The sequence below is a fragment of the Balaenoptera musculus genome, chromosome 3 (genome assembly GCF_009873245.2).
Source record: "Balaenoptera musculus isolate JJ_BM4_2016_0621 chromosome 3, mBalMus1.pri.v3, whole genome shotgun sequence".
Lineage (NCBI taxonomy): Eukaryota > Metazoa > Chordata > Mammalia > Artiodactyla > Balaenopteridae > Balaenoptera > Balaenoptera musculus.
Window position 1 is genome coordinate 24,220,785 of NC_045787.1, and position 27,551 is coordinate 24,248,335.

Here is a 27,551-nt window from a genome sequence, read left to right on the forward strand (position 1 = left end):
CCTAAGAAATATCCCAAAAGAAAATGTATAAAAAACATGAACAGTTAATTCAGATACAAAAAAAGTACAAAGTTATATTTGTGTTGAGCAAAGATAGTTTGAAAGCCTAACCTATAAGCAAAATTAGTAGGTAATCTAAATGAAAAAGAATAGGAAGTTAGTAAAAACAAAAAACAAAACCAAACAAAAACAAAAAACAAAAAAAACTTTGATACCCACATACCACTAAACACCATACAATTTCAAAGTCATTTAAAAATGCATCTAATAATCTAGAAAATACTTATATTATTATTTAAAGCAGCAGGTTATAGAACATTACTGCATAGCACCTTTATTTTAAAGCTGTATCTATATACAAATCTGGAAATATATAAACCAAAATGTTAACTTCTTTTATTCTCAATGATAGAATTCCAACTGACTAATTTTCTCTGGGATTATATCATTCTATAATTTCTAAATTTTCTAAGGAAAAAGTTAGGTTTGTATGTTAGACATAAAAAAAGCAGAAAAAATAAATGTTATTTTAAAATAGATTACAAAAAGATGATTGAAATATCTATGATTGAAAAAAATTATTTTTAAATGGGAAATATTGTTGTTATACTAACTTATAAAGTCTACAGCTAGCAATAGAAAAATACTAAGGTACACCTTCTTGTTCTAAAGCCAGTGCTCCTTACAGATTTATGTAAACCTAAAAGGCTTCTGCTCAAAGTAGCTTATCACTATAAGAAAAGCAGTGATTTAATTTTAAAACTCTTCTCCATTAATCATAAATATTAGAATCCTGGGGAAAAAAATGACATGTAATTTTGAAAATTTGATTATCTTTGAAAAAGATAATCAGTTTTCTCTAATAAAATAAAAAGTAATTGACTGACTTTATAATTTTTTGCATAAAGATAAAAATACAAGAGGAATGAGAAAGAGCCTTGTAAACTGCAAAATCAGTGCACACTTATTTTATTAGTTATACTATGATATTTAAGTGGAATATTTTCTTCTTTTGTTACCTAGGACCTCAGATAGTTAATAACTCTCAAATAATAAATCAATGCCCTAAATGCTGTAGACTTACTGCATACTTTCTGTTTGGAATTACTTTCTTGAAAATAAGTTACTTTCTTCTAAAAATAAACTGTCAACTTTTAATATTAAAAAGAATGTATTTTCTGGCGTTTAAAAAATGCTATGCTTGGCACTCTTGATTGATTAGATTAGATAGACAGATGATAGATAGATAGATGATAGATAGATAGATATAGATGTGACACGAATTCATACATGTATATGCATGCATGTTCACATTCTCTGCCAAAATAAACAATTTAAAAAGTCTGAAAAATAGGTTGAAGATAATTGAAAAGAGAATGCTTCACTCCTTACCAAAAAAATGACGGATCTAGCACCAAGACACAGATATCCATTTTCTTGAACTTCTAAAAGTTAGTTGATACCAGAGCTTTGTTTTTCCCAGAAATCTTACTTCCTCCTGATGTTCCAAGAACTTGATCATTTCCCACACTTCTAGAGAATCTATGCTTTCCACAAGCTTTGCTGAAACTCCTCTAGTGGTATAAGCAAAATGACTGACATAGCTTGAGAAAGAATGCACAAAAATCACTAGTGTGAGGTTGGCCATGTCTTCCTGCGGGAACAGTCAGAACGTCGCCCAGCTCTAATAGAAAAGAAGGAAATAGAGAACATACATCTGGGCAAAGAGCAAATGATGGTAGCAATTGTACCCTCAGAGATGAAGGGATTAAAACCAGCAGTGCCATTACTCAAAAACACCCATCAAAATCATGAATGTTAAGAAATCCCAAAGAAATTAAGAAAATCTAAATATCTCCCCAAAGGGGCACATAATTTTAGTGATAGGAAAACATTTATACTTCATTACTCTTTTAAAGAATCCTGCTAGCAAAAGACATCAATATTTGTTTGAAAATAGGATGAAAGCCATATTTGGCAGGAGCACATGTGAAATCTTTCCAGAATGTATTTTTGTTCTCAATGGAACAACAAAACTTGATTTTTCTCCAATTTTAGAAAGGCATACACATATTTATATATGTACATGTTTGTGTCAAAGCAAATGAAAGTGTAATTTTAACAGGTAGTCCTCCCTCCTCCCTCACTCAAGTCATTCTTTTCCCCTGACCAACACGCGTAAACACAATCAGTAAAGACTTAGACAGTTATGATAGCTGTATTGATGCTTTGAAGGACTGTTTGTGTGTGTGTGTGTGAGAGAGAGAGAGAGGAAAACTTTGTCAGGTGTCTTTTTTAAAATGTGCTTATATAAATGATATGTATCTATGAAAATATATAGTTTATAAATATTATCATGTTATGTCAACTGTCTGCAACTTATTTATGCTCAGAAATATGTCTTTGGGAACTTTCCATTTTGGGTACATATACGTGTTCCTTTTAACTATACAGAAGGTCCATTACATAATACTAGTCGATATTTATTGAACACTTAGTATGTGCAAGACACTTTTGGTGGTTTACTTGTATTGTTTCCTTTAATTCCCACAAATGAGTTAGATGCTCTTATCATCTCCATTTTACAGATGAGAAAATAGAGTCACAGAAAAGTTCAGCTATTTCCCCAAGTTCACACTGCAGGGAAACAGCAGAGCTAGGTTTTTAATCCAGATGGGCTGATTCTTCTCTCAGTATTCGACATCATCCTTTATAAATGCCTAAGATTTTTTAAAGATATACCCTCATTAGTGGACAATTAGCTAATTGCATATTTTAAAAAAATAAAAATAAACATTGCTACAGTAAACTTCTTTGTCTTAACCCTTTATGTACACAAATGAGCACCTCCTGACGTATACACTTAGAATTGCAATTCCTAGTGGAAGGTTACTTGCATAGGTCGTTCTTTAGAACTTAGTTTAAACTAGAGCCTAGAGGTTAAGACCCCTCAGCTGTAAAATCAGACAGACCTAGATTCAAATCTGTTTGTCTACTTAGGGGCTTTGGGGAAAAGGTCTCTCTGAACATGTTTATTCATACGTGAAATGAGTATACTGACAGTACCGCTCTCAAAATTTTACTAGAGATTAAATAAGTTAATGCACACAAAGAGCTTAATCTAGTGCTTAGTACATAGTGAGTATTCATGATCATTATCAACTTCAGTGGGAAACCTTCTGTGAATCCCACGTCTATTCCCATTTCATCCTGCAGTAGCTTATAACCCATACATTATTCCTCCCCATTATATTGTAAGCAATCACTTCTTTTTCTGTCTCTCTCTCTTTGGATTTCAAGCTTCCTGATAGAAGGCACTATAGTTTCTATATGTATCAGAAATACTGGAAGGTACCTAGTACCATTCATGTTTTATGAATGAACGATTAATGGAGGTGCAGAAAATAGATTCCTAAACTCCTTCTAATTCTTCCCCATCTTTTTGGCTATCAATCTAAAATCTCTTAATAATACTGATTTCTTTACATTCCTCCCATCGAAGCATACCTAATTTTCCTTTGTTATGTTATTTCATGGGGCAATGTAATTAAAAAAAAAAAACTAAAGAAAATGAATTTTAACGGGCTGAAGTCTCTCTGAAATATATAGCTGGGCCAAAGCCAAAACAACCAAAAATATTTGACACAGTATTCTGATCTGACCAAGATATGACAACCACACAGGCTCCTGCAGGCCACAAAGTAAAAATGTGGTCTCAGCTCTCAGATTTAGTTATTCACATTGATCAAAATAAGTGGAGAATGAGAAATTTCCATTTCACTCTGTGTTGTATAGACACAGCATGAAGTTGTTGCAGTTTGTTTTATTCTGTTTGCCTGGAGGAAAAGTCGCTTTGCTGTTTTAATAATACATTGAGACGGTTTAATGACAGATGGGGTTTCAGAACTCTTAATCAGCTTGCCACATTACTGGGGTAAACTGAGCCTGTGCAGCCATAACAAAGATGAAGAGAAATGTCACCTAACTTACAGTGAACATGCTAACAGAACTTATCATATGCTTTCAAATTCTGTTTCATTAATTCTGCAAGTTTTTTCCATCCTCTTTTCCTGTCTCTCTACTTTTTACTCTTACTTCGTTCATTTGATTCTACCTCTGTGTGTTCATAACTGACTCCAACCCCTATATTTGGAAATTTTGCTTTCATTTGAATAGGAATTTGGGATTCATTCTTAGTAAGGTCAAACGAAAAAAATATCTGCAGCTGAATTTGTCTGCTGGCCAAAGTACAAAAGTGAAATGAAACGTAGGGAAAGTATCCAAAATGAGAATGAAAAGAAATACATGAGTGCAGGGAATTGGAAGTGGTCTGGGTTTCATCTGTCTGATCTGTGTAATTTCTCCCTTTTACCACTGTTTTCATCATCCTGTATATGTATGTTGCATAATTTGTTATAAGAAAACTGTGAGACAATTTAAAGGATGCAGTAGAGAGTTAGGGGCTGAGTTCAGTTCTCACATTCATTTTCTGTACTGGGCAGTAAAGGGTTCAGGTCACAGAACCTAGAGAGAGCATTCATCCAGAGTGTGATAATGGGATGTGGAGAGACAAAGCATAAAAGAACAAGAAACAGAGTTCTGTCCCTGACCAGATGCAAACTTGGAAAGAAGCTCTGACAGCTTCTGCCAAAAGAGCAATACTGTAAGGCACAGGCGAATGTCCAAATGGCCCAAACAGTCAGCCCCAATCCTACCACCATGTACCCAAAACACCCATTAAAGGTTGGTGCACAGCAGCATTGATCCTGTGCCCACTGTGATGTGCTCCAACTCTAGTTCCAAAAAGCAGCATGATTATTTCTGACTCCCCTCTTACGACTACACTAATGAATTGTTCCTTTAGCTGTCATGTAAGATTTTGAAAGAAATAATTGGCTTACTATAGGAAAGAGAAATATTAAAATTGCATCTTCAGTGTCATAGAAAAACCTCCCCATGTCATAATCAAAGTTCCAAAACAAAGATATAATTAGTTGGAGCTCTAGTGGAAAATATGTGTATGTATAATAAAGTTCTTACATTAAGTCTAGTGCCTTAGCACTGCAGAATTGGTAAAACTCTCAGCTGTAGGAGATGCCTATCTTGGCTTTATCAAGATGCTCTTCTCATGCAAGTTTCCTGGATTTTTTGCATCACCGTATAGTCAGTATCTATGACCAATACCAATCCATAACATACTTGGCATTTCCTTATATTTGTGCTGATAAATATTTTCATAGAGGTCTTAGTATATCTTATGGTCATTGTTCACTTTTGCAAACCTCATGTAGAATCTGCATTTTTTTAAACCTCTGTGGCTCTAAGCACAGTTACTCCTAATTTGATACACCCACAGCCAAAATGCATTGTGGTTCATTAATTTGCAATTGGTGTTGGGTAAATGCTCTCAGTAACTTATTACTTGGACAGGGTTGCTTACTGAGTTGCATTCCAACTACCCCAAAGTAATTGATTGTACTTAGTTCTTGGATAGTCCTCTAAAATAGCTTCCCAAATTGGCACTAAGATGTTATATACACATCTCTAGGTCAATGAGGTATGGTTTGCTAAAGCATTTATTCAGCCTCGTAATCATTTACAAATCACTTACTGAACACACACTTGTGGAGAGGCACTGGGAAAGTCCTGGGGCTATAAAGACATAGTTTATTCACAATCTGATGGAGAGAGAGATAAATGTGTAAACTAATGTGCATAACATGTGATAGATACTGTAAAAGGGATACAGCAGAAGAAAAAGGGAGTCGTCAAGTCTACTTGGAAAGAGGGACTAGTCATTTCTACAGTTCAAGAATTCCTGGTATACCATCAAAAGAATATCAGATGCAGCTAAAATGTGTGTCATTAAACTAATATATCGAATAATGGACAAAATAGGATATTCAGTGAGCTCTCTAGAATTCTGCCCTTCTTTCTGTTCAGAAATAAAAAGTGAATTCATAGTTTGCAAAATGTTGATCTCGATCAGGAAAATAAGGAAAAATATTTGTTTCCTAGTATCTCTTCTAGAAACTCCCACAATCTTCTCGCCTTGGGTTGTGTTTTAGCTCCTGTCAGAATATAGTAAAGTCAATCTTTCCAGTGAATAGTTAATGGCTGTGCTCACCTCAGAAGAAAGTCAGGGAAATGTATGCATTTTGTACATTTCACCTGCAGAATTATATTTAGGGGATTAATTTTTGTATATTCTATTCTCCTTTGAAGTTACTCTTTTAAAAAGCATATTTTCAAATTCTTTAATCAATATAAAAATTTTAAAAATTATACATTAACTATTCTCTGTGAAATACATCTTGGTGCTACAGCCCCTCATGTTTAATCCTTCAAACAAATTCAAGATAAAATTGTAGAACTATAGTATTAATTGCAAATGTTTTCTATAAAAAGCTTTTGATGATTTTCATGTTTTCAGATATGCAAATTCCATTTTGAGGTATCTTTTTTGTTTTCAAAGTAGTCATCAATAGAAGTCATTCTTAGTTGTCAGACACGCAAAGATTAGTAACAGAACGTTTGTTAGCTGATTCATAGGATTCTCGAGTTAAGATTGAGGTGATTATTTATTGTATAAAATCTCTAAAAAGCATGAAATTCTCTTTCCTACGCTCATCTTCCTTAAGTCTATGAAAATTGATCAGTCGGAATACTTCACATTCTACTTCCTCTAAAAAATAAAATCAATCAATAAGTATTGGGTAGAACTTGTCTTTATTGCAGACATTTTATAATCCAATCTTAAGAATAAGAATTTTGATCTACAGATGATGATAATACCTAATGCATGGTCATTTGTTTCATAACAGTAGGAACACAAGAATTATTTGACCTATATGGTCAAATGAAGTTTTTGAAACCATTAAATAATGCCTGCACTTTAGTAGAAAACATAGGAAGGCATTTGAAAGAATATAATCACTTATCATGCTTTCCCCCAGGACAACCACTATTTTCTTATCCACACACAAAAAAAGCATGAACAAAAGCACCAAGAAAATTTCGATTACTATCACTTTCATAGCAATGAACACTATTATGATGTAACAAAAAAAGATAGTGAAGAAATCACAACACACATAAATGCTCAAATTTTTGCAAATCTCTTTTGTCCATTAAAGTTAATAAATAAATTTTTTTCATAGTAATAATAGTTACAGACATTGCATAAAGTTAAAATGTCCATCAAAAAGAAATGTTACCACTGATAACATGCATATGTTGTGTATGTTTTGTATATTTCTCAGGCTTAGAAAATGCCATTGAGATTGTGGGAAAAACAGGGCTGACACTGGGAGTGATCAAATTAAACAAAACCAAGCAAATAAGTAAACCTGGTTAGTCACAAAGGCAGTGGGAGCAGCAGGGACTGAACTGGAGGCAGCGAAAGATGTGCTTTTTAATCTTACCTCCTACTTCCCCACAGGAAATATGTTGATTCTTGGTGCAATCGGTTCCCATAAGAACTCGAAGGAGCCCTGATGATTTCTTTACTTTCCAGGAACTACTATAATAATATTTTTTAATTATTACAAAGCTTCCACCCAGATGCTCAGGGTGCTATATCAACAATTAAAACATCATCATCGTAAACAATAATAATTAAAAACACATAAAGAGCACAGCACAAAACAGCCACAGAACACTGAGCACAAGCCGTGTTGAAGGGAGAAGGGTCCTTTTGCAGTGCTCCTTATAATGTGATATTGCGTAGCCATTTTCTGAAGTTCAAAACCATAAGCAGTTCTAAAAGCATCATCAGTTTACTAACTACAAAATGCCTACAGGTTGATCTATGGAACATGGCTCTCATACTTGGGAGAATTACCTATTATCCATTGTCTCCTTTAAAATCAGAACTTTCAAAAAATAATGTAATGCCAATTAAAATGAGGAAAGAACCTGCCAACAGAGCTTCTGACAGAATAGAAAATCTTGGCAGGATTTTAATAATTCTGTCTCCTGTTTCATGTTCCTCTGGTTGTGATGATCAGTAAGTTGCTTAACCCATTTACGGTTTTATTTCAGCATCTGTGAACAAGGAGTAGAATTGTTTCTGGCACTAGAGAAATTGCTTTAAGTTGTGCAAACTAAAGATTCTATTTCTCCACCAAGTAATTCACATAACCCTCCCCACAAACCTGATGTTTAACCAGGAATACCAGCTCTCTGATTTGAAATAAGTATTTTTTAAAAATTTATTTTAAGGAAATAATTCAGAGACATCTTCTTTATAGAAATGCCAAATATATTTTTAATAAAATTAACTTTTTATTGAAGTCTTTTCTACACACTACAACATGAGCAAAGTATACATGTTTAGCTTGATAAATGATCAGGAAGTGAGCATACCTATATAACCACCACTCTGCTAAATAAATGGAACCATTCCAGCCTCACAGAAACCTCCTTTCTGTCTGCTCAAGTTACTACCTTACTTCCAAAAGGTAACTAGTAGGCTACCTTCTATGGCCATCTCTTTGTACTACCTGGTTTTGATCTGTATGGAAATAGATCTCTACTGTGCCTAGTCTTTTACGACTCTTCTTTTGCTCCACGTTATGTTTGTGAAATTCATCCACTATGCTGTGTGTAGCAGCAGTGCCTCCACTGACATTACTGTTTGGCATCACTTAGTGTGAATATGCCACAATTGACTTGGTCATACCAGGTTTTCGGCTGCTCTTATGAACATTCCCATACATGTCATTGAGTGTACGCAGGTTTTCATTTCTGTTAGGTACACACCCATGGTAGAATTGCCTGGTCATAGAATTTGTGCACCCAAACGTTCTGCTTTAGTAGATATTTCCATTCAGTTTTCCAAAGTGGTTGGCTCGTTTTACATAACCACCATCTGAATGGAAGAGTTCTAGTTGCTCAATATCCTTATCAAGAATTTTCATTTTCAGCTTTTAAATTTTTTAACTTCATTTTAAGTTAATTCATTCGGTTTCATTTTTCATATTACCTCATTAGGGTTTTAATTTGAATTTCTGATGACAAATGATATTGAGCAATTCAGCATATGCATATTGGACATTTGAATATCTTCTTTTGCGAAATGCCTCTTCAATAATTTTGCCCATTACTTTTAAACAGAGTTGTCTGTATTTTCCTTAATGATTTTAAGAAACTCCTTGCATACTCCTGATATGAGTCCTTTTTCAGTATTACCAACATGTTCTTCCACTCTGTGGTTTGTCTTTTCTCTTTCTTACTGGTGACTTTTAATGAACATAAGCAATCAATTTTAATAAAGTCCACTTTAGAAGTCTTACTTTTAGAGCAAAGGGTTTTGGTAGCCAACTTAAGAAGTATTTATCAACTCTCAAACCATAGACATTCTCCTTTGTTATTTTTCAGAAGACACATAGTTTTACCTTTGCATTTAGATTTACAGTTCACGGAGACATGATTTCTTTTTTAATCATTTGAAGTAAGCCTCAATATTAACTTTTATTTCCCCTATGATGTCCAGTTGACCTAGAACCATTTACTGCAAACAACATCTTTTTTCCTATTGCACAGAAGGGGAACTTTATCATAATTCAAGTAACTATAATGAGGTTCTGTGTGTTGCTTTATTTATCTATTCTTACTTCATTAAATTCTGAATAATTCCTGAATTAATAGAGTTTTATAAGTCTAGATATTTGGCAATGTCAGATTCCCCACTTTATTATTTTTCAAGATTGTCATTTCTATTCTAGTCTTTTGCCTTTCCATATATAATTTAGATTCAGCTTGTCAGTTTCCACCAAAAAATTTTGATTGGAATTCCATTAAATGTATAGATCTATTAGGGTATATTTGATATTATTACAATATTGAATCTTAAAAACCATGAATATGGTACCTCTCTCCATTTATTAAGTCTTCTCTAATTCTCTCATGTCTAGCAGTTGTCTGTAGAGAATTTACATATGTTGTGTCAAATTTATTCCTGGTATATGATGTATTTTAAAGCTATTCTAAAAGTTATAAGTATATAATTTTTATTTGCCAAATTTTTCTTATATTTAGAAATAAATCTAATGTTTATGTTAATATTGTATACAGAAACATTGTTGAATTTATCAATTAATTTTACTAGTTTTTCTAAATTATATCATATGCAAATAATGACAATTTTTTTCTTCTCTTCCAATACTTTTCCTATTTATTTATTTAACCCCATTTCACTGGCCAAGATCCCCAGAAAAATGATGAATAGAGGTGGTGATAGTGGCATTCTTATCTCATTTGTCTCAAAGGGCAGCTTTCAATATTTAACCACTAAATAGGATGTTTGCTAGAGGTTTTCTTGATATCTTTTATCAAACTGAGGAAGTTTCCTTCTATTCCTAACTGCTAAGAGTTTTTATCATGAAAAGGTGTTGCACTTTATCAAATACCTTTTCTGCATCTATTTTAATGACCATATATTTTTCTCCTTAATCCTGTTAACTTAATCCTGGGAAATTACACTGATCGATTTTTGAATGTTAATCTCAATGTTGAATTTCCAGAATGAACATGCCAAATATATTTTTTGCATTTTCTATGAGATTTTCAAATAAGAGAAAAATGTTTCATTGCAGAATTAATTGGGCCTTTAAAAATCTATCCTATTTTCAACAATTTCTGACACCTTTTTCTAAGGCATTCAAAATTACCGCCAGACAGAGTTAACGTCACTGGTTTTCATTTACCCTCAAGCATGCTTTTGTAATGATCTGGGAAATTCACATTTTCTTTGTCCATTTCAGCTCCTATAACCTAGAAATCAGTTTCTGAATATCTTAATATAGAAATAAATATTAAATATTGTATATTTATTTTATTGTAGGAAAATGGGTTACTCTTAAACCAGTGATTTTTTAAAAACACTGATCTAATAACTGGTTTTAAATTATACACACATGGCCTTTGTAATAATCAGTTCTGGGGTCCCCTTTAAAACACTGATGAAGGCCTTTAGAATTATAAGTCAAAGTTGTCTGAGCTTTCTCAGATCTCAGAGTAGCAACGTATGCTTCAGCCCCTTCTTCCAACCTATCTTACACTTCTAGATGGCAAGTTTCATGCAAACAGGAAGATATGATTTATGAAAAGTCCATATAAAAATTTTAAAAATCAAACAAATATGTGTAGCCTTAATCACTCTAAAAACACATATTTCCTTCCACTATACCAACATTTGGAAATGGAAATGCTATATACTAAGTACCATAGTACGGGAGTACTTAAGTTGGAAGAGACTTGGCTTTTCTAAAAAGTATTTGGAAAAAAAAAAAGGTTACATTATACAAAAGGAGCAATAACTAACCAGGAAGTGGGTGAAAGAATTTAAAAGCAAGCCATTCAGAATTTTAGACTTGCCCCACATTTTAGGGGAAGCAATTAATAGCCAGTATTGGGACTCCAGTAATGTTTCATGTTTAAGTAGAAAAATGTGGAAACTAAGCCAAGATGTTAGTCTGGGAAGCAGCTGCAGCCCATTTTAGAAGTACACGCGGGCGGGCAGTCCATCAATGCTGTCACTAAGATACCAAATTTAGCATAAAACAATAAAGCTTGGAAAAAAATCTAACAATCAGGGTTTGGAAGCTCATCTTCACCGAGAATGTAAAGCTTGTGATAGGTTTGCTGTAATACGTTCATATGATTTAGCTCAGCTAAAACTTTTTTTAGTTCTTTGTAGTAAAATACATGGTTTTCTCTGAAGAAGACTTCTTTGAAGTCTACTAGCATAATCCATTTTACCTAATTTATGAGAATGTTTAATCAAACAGGATTTTGAACTTTTATTGTACCCTTCAAACAATGTCTGAGGATCATCTCCAAATGTTTTGAATTCCTACCAAGTAGCACTGTGCCTGCCATTTCCAATACAGGCAATAAGAAACCCTTATTATGTGATAAATAAATGTTTGATTAAAGAATGCAACAATTCAACTTTCAAATTTTATCTTTCAAAATCTTGATTGTGAATAGCCCATGGATCAAATTCATTAGCCTATATGAGAAAAAAAAGTTCATGCCTTTACTAGTACCTCTCATTTGTTACTACTAACTTTTAGGCAAACTTGGAGTCTGGGATCCATGTTTGAAACTATGTTACTTTAATAATGGAAGTAAAACTTTCCACATACTCTGAAGATAAACCATTATTAAGGTGCAAAAATAAGAATCTTTCCCAAAAGAGAAATCACATATTTGGGGGGATATTATTTTGCTCCAGTTGGCCTTACTAATTTCGCACTCAAATGTTACTTTTTTTGTGTTACTTCTTATTCTACCCATGCAATTTCTAGTGGGACACTTCAAGAAAAGGCTTTTTCCAAAAATTGAAGTAAAGAGGCTTACTTTTTATATGAACACTTCCTATAATAGCTTTATATTGTACTTTCAGAAATATCTTGATAAAAATGATTAGTTTCATGGCCTTATTTATTGATTAATCATGGGCATCCTTTAATTATCTTCATGTTATATTCATTGAGAGCAAATTGCTTTCCTCAGATTGTATAAAGCAAAAATGGTCAGTGTTCAAGCACTCTGAATAAAATTTAAAGGAATATGACATCACCTTAAAAGAACAAATGTGGTTCATAGCATCCAACAGGGCAGGATTGCCACTATCATCTTCACAACCAGTGGCTCCCTTGTCAACCCTTCAAATATTCCAGCATTTTGCTTTCTTTAATTATTAATTTAAACAATGAAATAGGGAGGAAACTTTAGCCACTTCTACAAGAAAAGCATAAAAAACTTCTAGGCCAGATTTTGTTGTTCTTCACACATTTCTCTTGACTTGGTTAACAATGGAGAATCTTGCTGGGAATTCTAAGTTCTCTCAATAGCAAGCGGAAAAGTTGATATGTAAAATTCTTTATTAACTAACTGGAATCATCTAAAAATCACCATGTCACGTTCATAATTCAGTTCAGAAATTTAGAGCTAGAGATAGGGAGCAGTAACACCTGAGAATTGCACAAAGCACTTCATTGGGTGTTCAGTCTGTTTGTACACAAGAAAAAAGGGGCACTTCCAGAAAAGAGAAAGTTTTGCTACTTCCATTCCCTGAAAGGATAAATGTTCTTAATTATATCTGGCACTACGTTTCAATGAAATGTGCCATGTTACTACATTTGAAATTTGTTTTTTTTACAGTGTTAGGTTGATGACATTTTTAGTCTTGGAGTTTATTTTTCTAGAAAGTTAGCAATCTAGAAACAAATATGAAGAATCATAGACTTTTTAACTGAAGAGAGGTTACAGATTAATTCAAATAATTACAACCATACTTTAACTTGTTACTTGAATTCACTAAATGTTCATTGAATGAAATTCTAAGTTGAAATATCTCAAAATAAATTCATATTTTTACTCTTCTAATGACATCTCCTTTTCCCAGGTGTGAACAGACCTAATATGCAATAGATAAAAGTTATTTTATTGTGTACACTAGATACTATATAAAGCATCTATAATCTATGTATAAGAACAACATTTGTATAAAGTACACATTCCAAGGAAATTCCCTGGTGGTCCAGTGGTTAGGACACGGTGCTTTCACTGCTGGGGCCTGGGTTCTATCCCTGGCTGGGGAACTAATATCCCATAAGCTATGTGGTGTGGCCAAAAAAAATTAATAAATACATAAAATAAAATGTTATTAAAAATAAATTTTAAAGAAAGTACACATTCCAAAGCATCATAACTCAAAATTTTGAATTCATAGAAATTTAAGCTATACTAACATTATTCAATTATTTTCAAAGCCAGTTTATATGATTTATGCAAATTATGCATGTTTATAGAATATATTATATAAATATTAGAAATAAGTACATAAATATTAATATATATAAAATATATTCCTAAATAGGATTTTTTATAGATTCTGTTACAGCAATTGAAAATAAAGCAAATTATGCTCAAAAATTTGAGAAGTGTTTAACAAACTGCACTTCACAATATCTAGAAATAATCACACTCACACATATGCCCTAATATATAATAGCATTGCTTTACCAGTGTTTTCATCTTAATGCAATGATCTTATTACTAGAAAACTATGTATTCTCTAGAAAGCAGATGTTTCCTACTTTGTAATATGCATCCTTTGAACAAGTTCAATATTCATTAAAGGTGAATTCTATTAAATCCAGATGTCCCTTATGATTTATCTATTACTCTTAATCTCATAGTTAAACACTCTGTTTCTTATACTCTTGTATCTTTTTCACATAGTTCTCATAGTTTCACATAATTACAGACTGTTACAGGCTGTAACTCTGTCCCCTTTTGTTTACATGACACCTAGTAGGTGTTCAATACATGTTTTAAAAATAGTATTTAATAAATTATTCCATTTCAGAAACTCAAAATATTGACTTCCTGATATAACCTCTCAGTGTGTCATTTATCCATCCATTCTTTTACATTCTTCTGCCATTATTTCATACTTAGAAGTCCCTCAAATTACAGTTTTGCCCATGCTGAATAATGCCATCAGAATAATGATTATGAATCAATACTGTCATCATACCATGCTTCTACACTAAAAACCATCAACACTCCCTATTGCCTATAGGATTAATTAATTAATTCAATCAAAAACACATTTATTGAGTGTTTCCTATGTACCAAAATATCATTCAAACTTCACGAAGTGGAATATAAGTCCCTCCGAATTTGGCTGTAATCAACATGTTCAACAACATCTTCAAACTCTGACCCTCTTGGATCTTACATTCTAGCTAAATTTTTCTTCTTTGCTTGCCTCCCTTATACATAGCTTATGCCTTCCTACTTTCCAAATTTTGCACGTTAAGACTGCTCTTTTCTTCATGGTCTACCCTAGTTTTTAAGACATGATCAAATTTTTCCTCTTTTATGAAAATTTCACAAACCATTCCAGATATGAATAATTTATTTTCTATTGTACAATTTCAATTGTCCTTTAATTACAGGCTGTCTTCCAAAATATTTAATTTTATTGTATTGATTTTTATTAGGGAAATCAGCATTATATAATGAAAAAATAAGGGCTTTAGCATTGCCCATATTTAAGTTCAAATTTCCAGTAAGCTACATACTAGCCAGGTGATCTTGGTTAAATTAATTTCTGGATGAGTTTCCTATCTCTAAAGTAAAATTAGTGATAACTACTTCCTAGAGTGATGGTAAGAATTCAGTGAAATAGCATTGGTACTTATTGACTATGATTTTCCCACAGTCTTGCCTTTTTTAAATATACTTATGTTTACTAATTAATAATTTGCAAGCCCTTGAGAGCCAAAGGGCTTTATTATATTTTACTATGTACACTATTATAAAGAATAGAATCATAGAAAACATTTCTTTAATAATGGATTTTTTATGTCATTTTCCTATTAATACATTTATGGGGAAAAAATAAACAATGGATATAAGGACATGAGAGGAAGATGATACCCTATCATTTAACAATTTATGCTAAATTGTATATGTGTGTGCATGTATGTATGTATTTTTATATATGTTTAAGTTTATATATTATATATAATATACATGTATACTTGTATATATAGGTATGTACAATATATAAATACATATATGCTCTCAAACATGTATATGTGTGTGCATATATACGCATACATGCATACACACATATACTCATATACAAAAATAATTAAGGGCTTCCCTGGTGGCGCAGTGGTTGAGAATCTGCCTGCCAATGCAGGGGACACGGGTTCGAGCCCTGGTCTGGGAAGATCCCACATGCCACGGAGCAACTAGGCCCATGAGCCACAACTACTGAGCCTGCGCATCTGGAGCCTGTGCTCCGCAACAAGAGAGGCCGCGATAGTGAGAGGCCTGCGCAGCGCGATGAAGAGTGGCCCCCACTTGCCGCAACTAGAGAAAGCCCTCGCACAGAAATGAAGACCCAACACAGCCAAAAATAAATTAATTAATTAATTAATTTAAAAAAAAAAAAAGGCTTCTATAAAATAAATAAATAAATAAATAATTAAGCCAGATAGGAAATTGAGTATCTTGGGTTGAAATATTTCTACATAGCACAGTTCTGTTGGATATGCATTTGGAATTAATAATGCACTTCCTCAGAGAGCAATGTATCAACATTCTAAGGCAGATTTCAAGCCTTCAGTTTGAAGAGGGCTCAAAATGTGTTCTTTAAACTGGTCAGTTTCAATTATATTAAAGGAAGATCAATAAGTCAGTAAAATATACAAAAACTATTTCTGAGATTACACTAATTAAAAACTTATTTCTCTAAATATTTGCTTTTAAAGAGCATTTCTGGATTTAGGTGGAATTTTAAACTTAATCTTACATTGCATTATTGATTAACTTGATTAAAGGAGCATTCCCATTTTTCCATATTTTATTTCCTACACTGAATTCCAAGCACACAGTTCTATGGCAGTGCCCTTCACTTGTTCTTTCCAGTTGGAATGCATGGCTAATCTCTTAGGGGAATGTTCTTGCTATTTATTATTGATTTTACAGTTCAAAAATGTAAGTGGGCAGTGAATGGGCTGGATTTCAGATTAGGGAATAACCACTAAGAAGAAGAAACCAGTTGGACACTTGTGATAAATTGCTATTTTCTGTCTGAACTTTATACCTAGTTATAGGTAGTTTACAGAATTAAGCTCCATATGGACAAAATGTTACTAAGGGGACTACGACATAACCTGTATGTAGTTACAGATGCTTCTCTCACTCTTTCGGGACACATTTTAGGAGAAACATGGCATAATCAGGGATTTAGAAATAATGAAAGGTTTGGCTTTCATCTGTTTTTCATGGATTTACCAGAGCTGAGATAAGAAAACAAACACACACAAATGTTAGCTGTAATAGCATTAAAGCAGACTAAACAAATGTTCCCTCAACGTGTTTACACACACACAGGCACATACACACATAAACACATAAAACGCTCATACCACCACCACCAGCAGCAGTTAATTCCCAGTATAGAAATAGTTTCAGTGCTTTACAGTATTGGAGAAAAAAAATGACCTGTTATAAAAGAATCTTGATGAATTCCCCAATTGTATGGATTTTTTTTGTCTTTATATTATCTAAGCTAAACTAATGCAGATGTCCCAAGTGCTGACCTATCAGGAATCTTCCAATTTATAATAATGATTTGGGGTTACACGTTACTATTCTTTAAAATGTATTATAAATAACATATCAGCCAATGTTCATCCAGGAAACTGAAACCACTAAGAATTTGAAACTGATAAAATTTAATGCAGGGAATTGGTCATACATATGATGGAAGACCTTAAATGCCCAAATAGGGGAGAGGAAGCAACACTAAGATTAGCAAAAGCATGAACCCACTTCTACCCACAGGCTCAAGAGATAATACAAAGGAGTAGATGATATTATCTGGGCCCAGGGCCCTAGATTACAAGGAGTCTGGGGCCAAGGTGGACCTTTCTAGCAGGAGCTGGACCCATGAAGGAGATACAACTATTGCTGGAGAAGCTGCCTGAAGCAGAGAGCAAAGGGGAGAAATAATCTAGATTCTTCCTTCTGGGGCCTTCCAGTTGTCAACCTGTAATTCTCATTGGCTAACCCTGGCCAGAAGGCAGCTGACACAGGGGAAATACCTCCTGCTGGGGTAATCCTCCCATGATTTTCCTTTCTGAGGAAAAAAAAAAAAAAGAATTGATCTGAGAGTAAATAGGTCCAGGATCAAAACATATATATATATATATATAATTTCTACATTTAAAATAAAATTTTATTGGAGTATAGTTGATTTACAATGTTGTGCTAGTTTCTACTGTACATTAAAGTCAATCAGTTAAACATATACATATATCCACTCTTTTTTTAGATTCTTTTCCCATACAGGTCATTACAGAGTATTGAGAAAAGTTCCCTGGGCTATACAGAAGGTCCTTATTAGTTATCTATTTTTTACATAGTAGTGTGTATATGTCAATCCCAATCTCCCTATTTATCCCTCCCCGCCCCTCCCCCCCACCCCACTTTCCCCCCTGGTAATCATAAGTTTGTTTACTACATCTGTGACTCTATTTCTAGTTTGTAAAAAAGTTCATTTGTACCATTTTTTTAGATTCCACATATAAGTAATATCATGTGATATTTGTCTTTCTCTGTCTGACTTACTTCACTCAGTCTGACAATCTCTAGGTCTATCCATGTTGCTGCAATCATTTCTATATTATATTGTCAAATTTCAAACTATTTAAAATTCAATCTACTATCTTGAAATCCCAGATTTATGTAGAATTCCATCACCAAACTATTAAAAAAAAGAAACAAAACAACTTGGAGGTTAAAGAAAAATTGTTTGCGTTGCCAAAAAGCTTAGACACTTCTCCACAGGGAGAGGTCAAGATGGCAGAGTAGGAGGACGCTGGGCTCACCTCCCCTCATGAACACATCAAAACTACAGCTACATATAGGGCGACTCTTGCTGGAATCCACCTGAGGACTAGCAGAACAGCTCTTCTACAACCAAGACTGTAAAAAAAGAGCCAAACAGAGTCTGGTAGGAAGGAAGGAAAAACGATCTGATTGGTACCCACACCACTAGCGTGGGACCCAGAAGAGGAGGGGGATATCACAGGCTCAAGGATCTTCTCTGGGGAGCAGGGGTTCAAGCCATATATCAGGCACCCCAGGCCTTGGGGCTGACATTGGGAAGATGAGCCACCTTAGCTGTTTGAAAACAAACGGGACTTACTGGAGGCCAGTAAGAAACCAAGACTCTGCTCTTGAAGAGTTTGCACACAGACTTGCTGGCTCCCAGTCACAGGGCAGAACAGCAGATTGAAAACTGGGGCCCTGGCCAGCTTGCCAGGACTAGCCCAGCAGAGCCCCCCAGCCCACACTGGGCTCCTGCTCCAGGCCCTCTTACTCCAGTGTTGCTCGTCACTAAGGCAGAGGCTGCCAGTACCAACAAAAGTGTGCACACTTGGAGGAAACAGAGCTGGCTCAGACCTGGCCCTGCCTCTGTCTGGGATGGAGGCAGCCATTGCCAGCACATACTTTGGTTCCCCCAATCAGGAGGAAGCAAGACTAGCTCCAGGGAGGAGACCTCCACAGCCAGCACGCATCCCTGCAGGCACTCAGAAGGGAGTGAAGCTAGCCCCAGGAGAGAGATTGCCATCCCTGAGGCAAGTCCTTGTGCACACTTGGGAGGGGGTGGGCCCAGCTCAGTAGTGTGGCACTAACCCCTCTGGCTCTGACCCAGCCTGAACCAAGGCTCATACACCAGCCAGCACTCACTTTGGGGTACACACTCAGAAGAGAGCAAGGCTAGCTCCAGGGCAGAGAATACTGTCTCTGGAGCTCCCATGCCTGGGTGTAACTGGGAGGGGGGAACAGTAGGAAAAAGGTAAAACCAGCACAGATGTGCATCCCAAAGCCTTTAGGCCCCATCCATACCCCAAACGAAAGCAGAGACTGCCACCACACCAAAGAGGAACCCCACTTTCTCAGGGTTCTTCCTCCAGACCCTCAGGCGTCACCCCACCCCCAACAGAGTGGTGATGGTCCCTGAGCGTAGAAGAAGCCCTGCCTGGCACCTGGCTCAGGCTCTGGCCCCTCTAACTCCAGCCCTACCTCCCACCAAGGCTCTGGCTGCCAGCACACTCCAGTGGAAGAAGCAGCCCGTGTTCACTTCAGATTCATCTCTCCCACCAAAGCCAAAGGACACACACAGACTACATAGAGAAGTTCCCACACAAGGACACACCTTCAAAACCTGGATAGATAACTGTTCACCTAATTTCATAGAGACAGATAAAGTAAAACAAAATGAAAAGACAGAGGAATATGTTTCAAATGAAAGAAAAAGAAAAAAAAGTAATGAAACAGAGAAAAATAATTCACCTGATAAAGAGTTCAAAGCAATAATAAGAAGAATGCTAACTGAACTAGGGGAAAGAATGATGAACAGTGATAATCTTAACAAAGAACTAGAAGATATAAAAAAGAACCAGTCAGAGCTAAGAACACAGTATCTGAAATGAAAAATACATTAGAGGGAATTAACAGCAGATTATGTGATACAGAAGAACACATATGCAATCTGGAAGATAGAATAATCAAATTCATCCAATTAGAACAACAAAAAGAAAAAAAAATTTAAATAGACCAGTTGAAGGGAAGGGGTCTCTGGGACAACATCAAGCCTACTAACATTTGCATTATATGAGTCTCAGAAGGAAAAGAGAGAAAGGGGTAGAAAATATATCTGATGAAATTATGGCTGAGAACTTCCCTAACATGAAAAGGAAACAGATACCTAAGTACAGAAATCACAAAGTCCCAAACAAGATGAACCCAAAGAAACCCATACCAAGACATATCATAATTAAAATGGAAAAAGTTAAAGGTAAAGAGAGAAAACAAGCAAGAGAAAAACAGAGTCACAAACAAGGGAACCCCCATAAGGCTATCAGCCGATTGTTCAGCAGAAACTTTGCAGGCCAGAAGAAAGTGGCATGATATATTTAAAGTGCTGAAAGGAAAAAACCTACAACTTAGAACGCCCTACTCATCAAGGCTATCATTCAGAATTGAAGGAGAGAAAAAGAGCTTCTCAGAAAAGCAGAAACTGACAGAGTTCATCAATAATAAACTAACCTTAAAAGTATTAAAGGGTCTTCTTTAGGTGGAAAAGAAAAGGCTACAAAAAGAAATAAGAAAATATAGGAAGGGAAAAATCCTACTGATAAAGGCCAATATATAGTAAAGACTGCAGCTCACCACTTAAATAAGCTACTGTGAAAATTAAAAAACAAAAAAAATTGTAAAATCAACTGTAACTAAAATAAACAGTTAAGGAATCGACATGAAGTTGCAAAATATGACATCAAAAACACAAAATGTGGGGAAGGGGAGTAAAAATGTAGATATTTTAGATTGTGTTTGAAAGTAAAAGACTATCGGTTTAAAACAAGTGTATATATAGTTATAGGTCAACATATATCAACCCCATGGTAACCACAAATCAAAAACCTACAACAGATACGCAAAAACTAGAGAGAAAAGAGCACAAAGATAACACTTGAAAAATATCAAACTGTAAAGGAATAGAACAGAAGAAGAAGAACAGAGAAGAACTACCACAACAACCAGAAAACAAGTAACAAAGAGGCACTATTAATAATCAGTACGTTCCTAACAATAATCACTTTAAATGTCAGTGAACTAAATGCTCCAATCAAAAGACATAGGGAAGCTAATCAAATAAAAAAATAAGACCCATCTATATGCTGAGGGGATGAAAAAAGATATTCCATACATATGGAAATAACAAAAAAAAATCTGGGATAGTAATACCCATATCAGAAAAAGTAAACTTTAAAACAAAGACTATAATAAAAGATGAAGAACAACACTATATAATGATAAAGGGATCAATAAAGAATAGGATATAACATCTGTAAAGATATACGCACCTAATAAATTAGAATCTAAATATATAAGATAAATATTAACAGACATAAATAGAGAAATTGACAATAATACAATAATAGTTGGAATTTAACACCTCACTTACTTCAATGGACAGATCATCCAGACAAAAAGGCAATAAGGAAAGAGCAACCCTAAATGACACATTAGCAACCCTAAATGACACAAATGTGTCATTAGCAACCCTAAATGACACATTTAGTTGAACTAAATAGATATCCGTAGCACATACCATCAAAAAAAACCCAGCAGAATACACATTCTTTTCAAATGCATGCGGGATGGTCTCCAAGATAGATCTCATGCAAGACCACAAAACAAATCTTAACAAATTTAAGAGTACAGAAATTATATCAAGCATCTTTTCTAAGCACAAGGAAATGAAACTAGAAATCAATTACAAGAAGAACGAAAGGAAAAACACAAACATGTGGAGACTAAACAATATGTTACTAAAAAACCAATGAGGAATGAATAAGGTCAATGAGGAAATCAGAAAATACCTTGAGGCAAATGAAAATATAAATCCAACTTTCCAAAATCTATGGGATGCAGCAAAAGCAGTTCTAAGATTGAAACTTACAGCAGGACAGGCATACCTCAAGAAATAAGAAAAATCTCAAATAAACAACCTAACCCACCATCTAAAGGAATTAGAAAAAGAAAAACAAACAAAAGTTAAAGTCAGCAGAAGGGAGGAAATAATAAAAACCAGAGAAAAATAAATAAAATAGAGACCAAAGCAACAATAGAAAAGATCAATAAAACCAAGAGGGACTTCCCTGGTGGTGCAGTGATTAAGAATCTGCCTGCCAATGCAGGGACATGGGTTCGAGCCCTGGTCTGGAAAGAGCCCACATTCTGCAGAGCAACTAAGCCTGTGCACCACAACTACTGAGCCTGCGCTCTAGAGCCCATGAGCCACAACTACTGAGCCCACGTGCCACAACTACTGAAGCCCGCACACCTAGAGCCCATGCTCCACAACAAGAGAAGCCACTGCAATGAGAAGCCCGTGCACCGCAAGGAAGAGTAGCCCTCACTCACCGCAACTAGAGAAAGCCTGCACGCAGCAAAGAAGACCCAATGCAGCCAAAAATAAATAAATAAATGTATTTTTTAAAAAATAAATAAATAATTAAATAAATAAACCAAGACCTGTTTTTTTGAAAAGATAAGCAAAATTGATAAGCCTTTAGCCAGGCTTACTAAGAACAAAAAAGAGAGGACTCAAGTAGACAAAATAGAAAACGAAAGAGAAGTTGTCATCAATAACACAGAAATACAAACAATCAAAGAGAATACTATGAACAGTTATATGCCAACAAATTGGATAACCCAGAAGAAATGGATAAACTCCTAGAAACAAAACACACAGTCTTCCAAGACTGAATGAGGAGATATATATATATATATACACACATACATACACACACACATTTTTTATTAATATATACATATATATATTATATAGTCTAAAAGACCAATTACTAGTACTTAAATTGGATCATTAATTTAAAAACTCCTAACAAACAAAAGTCCAGGAACAGACAGCTTCACAAGGGAATTCTACCACACATATAAAGAAGAACTAGTAACTAACTTCTCAAACTATTCCAAAAAATTGAAAAAGGAGGAATAATTCCAAATTTACTCAACATGGCCACAATTATCCTAATACCAAAACAAGACAAAGACACCAAAAAAAGAAAATTACAGGCCAATATTTCTGATGAATATAGACGCAAAAATCCCAAACAAAATATTAGCAAACTAAATCCAACAATATATAGAAGGGATCATACATTATGATCAAGTGGGATTTATTCCAGGGATGCAAGGGTGTTTCCGTATCTACTAAGCAGTTAAGGTGATACACACCACATTAACAAAATGAAGGATAAAAATCACATGATCATCTCAATAGATGCAGAAAAAGCATTTGACAAAATTCAACACCCATTCATGAAAAAAACTCTCAACACAGTTGGTACAGAGGAAATTATCTGGAAACATAATAAAGGCACCACTAACATCATACACAATGGTGAAAAACTGAAAGCTTTTCTTTTAAAATTATGAACAAGACGAGGATGCCCACTCTCACCAGTATAGTATAGTATACTATACTATTTATAGAAGACCCTTACGTCTCCACAAAAAAAACACAAACTATTAGAACTAATAAAGTAGTTTCAAGATACAATATTAACACTCAGAAATATGTTGCTTTTCTATAAACTAATTATTAACTATCAGAAAGAGAAAGCAAGAAAACAATCCTACCTACAATCACATCAGAAAGAATAAAATACCTAGGAATAAACTTAACCAAGGAGGTGAAAGACCTATATGTTGAAATCTATGAGAAATTGATGAAGATAATTGAAGATAATACAAAGAAATGGAAACATACCCAGTGTTCATGGGTTGGAAGAATTAATATTGTTAAAATGTCTATAGCAATCATAGCAATCTACAGATTTGATGCAATCCTTATCAAAATACCCATGATGTTTTTCACAGAAGTAGAACAAATAATCCTAAAATTTGTATGAAAACAAAGTAGAAATCAAATATCCAAAGCAATCTTGAGAAAAAAAAGAACAAAGTTGGGGGTTTCATGCTCCTTGACTTCAGACTATACTACAAAGCTAGAGTAATTAAAACCATATGGTATTGGCACAAAACCATACACATTGATCAATGGAACAAAATAGAGAGCCCAGAAATAAACCCACACACTTCTGGTCAATTAATCTACAACAAAGGAGGCAAAAATATACAATGAGGAAAAGACAGTCTCTTCAATGGTGATGTTGTGAAAACTGGACAGCTACATGTAAAAGAATAAAATTGGCACATTTTCTCACAAAAATAAACTCAAAATGGATTAAAGGCCTAAATGTAAGACCAGAAGCCATAAAACTCCTAGAAGAAAACATAGGCAGTCCACTCTTTGACATAAGTTTTATTACTACTGTTTTTGGATCTGTTCCTCAGGCAAAGAAAACAAAAGCAAAAATAAACAAATGGGACCTAATCAAACTTAAAAGCTTTTGCACAGCAAAGGAAACCATGGACAAAATGAAAAGACAACTTACTGAATGGAAGAAAGTATTTGTAAATTATAAGAGGTTAATATCTAAAATATATGAACAGCTCATACAACTCAATATCAAAAACAAACAAACAGCTCAATTAAAAAAATGAGCAGAGGACCTGAATAGGTATTTTTTCAAAAAAGACCTACAGATGGCTAACAGGCACATGAAAAGATCCTCAAAAACACTAATCATCATGGAAATGCAAATCAGAACCACAGTGAGATATCACCTCACACGTGTCAGAATGGCTATCATCAAAAAGACAACAAATAATAAATATGGCAAGGATGTGGAGAAAAGGGAACCCTTGTTCACTGTTGGTGGAAATGTAAATTGGTACAGCCATTAGGGAAAACAGTATGGAGGTTTCTCAAAAAATTAAAAGTAGAACTACCATATGATAAAGCGATCCCACTGCTGGGTATATATCCAAAGAAAATGAAAACACTAATTCAAAAAGATATATACACCCCAATGTTCATAGCAGCATCATTTACAATAGCCAAGATATGGAAGCAACCTAAACGTCAACAAATGAATGGATAAAGAGGCTGTGGAATATATATACAATGGAAAATTACTCAGCCATAAAATGAATGAAATTCTGCCATTTTCAACAACATGGATGGGCCTGGAGAGTATTATACTTAGTGACTAAGTCAGACAGAGAAAGACAAATGTTCTGTTTTCACTTATTTGTTTGGAATCTAAAAGAAAACAAACCGAAGAAACAACAAAATAAATAAATATAACAAAATAAACAGACTCATAGATACAGAGAACAAACTAGTGTTTATCAGTGGGGAGAAGGATGGGGTGAGGGGCAACATAGAGGAAAGGGATTAAGAGTTACAGTCTACTAGGTATAAAAGAAATAAGATACAAGGATTTATATATTTCACAGGGAATATAACCAATATTTTACAATAAATTTAAATAGAGTATAATCTATAAAAATATTGAATCACTATATTGTACTCCTGAAACTAATACAACATTGTAAATCAACTATACTTCAATTAAAAAAATAAATTCAGATACATCATGTAAATGCCAATAACAAGTCCATTTTTATTGCAGTTTATCAAGCAAAGATAATAATTGCACTGAATCGTTTGGATAAATATACCAATTATATACTTCACATATACTCATCATTGTATCTTAGTGTTTATGTCATCATCTTTTCCTAAAATCAACATCATTAAATATGGAAAAATAGTGGTGGATTTTTCAAATGTATTTTGTACAGTTTAACAATTTTGTAAATTAAATATTAATACACTTGATTTGAGAAAAAACACGGACAGTCTTAACCCGTTAAAGTGTTACTATCACTTATTCAGGAAATGGCTAATCATGTCAAGGGCAGATCATAGATTGATTTTTTTCTAAACCCTTCACAGACTCTGTCACTCTAGCTATAAGTTAAAAGGGTCAAAATATGGTCGATATTTTTAAATAAATAGAAAAAGGTATTTTCAGTAATACACTCTAATTAAAAATTACATTTAAACTCATGGGAATGTAATCAATAAAATAAGCTTGTGGCATTTTTCTGAATCTATTTCCATTATTCCCTGGTGTCTCACCAAAGACCCATTTCTTTAGAAAATCATTTACTTGAAAATAGTCTTATAAACTTCAAGAAGAAACTAAAATTTCTTACCTATTTCCGGTACTGCCATCTCCAATATATAACAAACTTTGTCTTGGCTGTATGAGAGTGCAGGAAATTGTACACAATGACAGATCATAACTACATCACAGGCTACCATGATTTGGCACCTAAATCAGTCCTACCTCATTTGACACATACCCTCACCCCCTTCAGACTACCAGGTTAACCTTGAACACCCAAATTCCTGACCCATCTTGGAATACCTTAAAAGACAATAAAGCAAGATAGACTACTATGATAAACCAACTGAAACCAAGAAACATAAACTTATCTAAAATGATAAAATTATAAGGACTAACTCCATTCAAATACCACTGTAAATATGGCTCTTAACTATACCCCTTGGTAAACATACTAGCAGAAATATACTGGAGTGTACTTATCCATGATATACATTCAGCGGGATACAACTGATTTTTCTTATTAAAGAAAAACCTGAAATTTATAGATTTATTGGTGGGGGGGGATGACTGGCTGTGACAATGTTGGAGAGGAAGGACATTTTGGGAACTGTGTTGGTAGAGGTAGACCTTCCCAAAGGAAGAAGCATTTGCCACAATAAAGCATAAGCCAGTTCCCTTGGAATGGCACCTATCTTTGCCCTACTGAAAAATCATCTTCAGAATATTCTGATGTTTGGGGAAAAACAAACATCCAACAATATTCCTGAGACTGGAGATGGGAAAATTCTAGCACCAAATCTTGAAATATTCTCATGTCGTCATTCCATCCCACATATAAAGTAAAATGCAATAATGGAATTAGAATTCTAGGTTATAGGGGATGCAGACACTTGGAGCTGCTTTCCATTAAAAGATAATTAGCAAGCCTAGAATGAGACTTATTACAAGAAACTCTAGGTGAATCTTGAGTCTCTCATCTGTACACCTTGAAAACATCCTTTCCTAGCAGGAAAGTGTATCCACTCTTATTCACAATTATATATTCATAATTATTAGAAATGTTTTAAGTTTCTGTTTTAGAAGGAAGTACAAATTTCGAGTAATCTATTATCTCTTCATTATTTCCAGTTTATGAAAAAATAACCAGAAATTAAAGATCCAAATATCATTTGATAATCAGCAAACAGAATATTCTGTTTTTAAAAGGGTCTATAATATTAAAGAAAGATTAATCAAAATGGCATGGTCAAAGTGGCTACACTGTTTTAATATGAAGGAAATAGAATAGAAAGGAAACTATTTAAGACTTTCATCTCTCAAGTGGAAGAAATTCTAAATAGAAACATTTTGAACATAAAATGCCTAATTTGA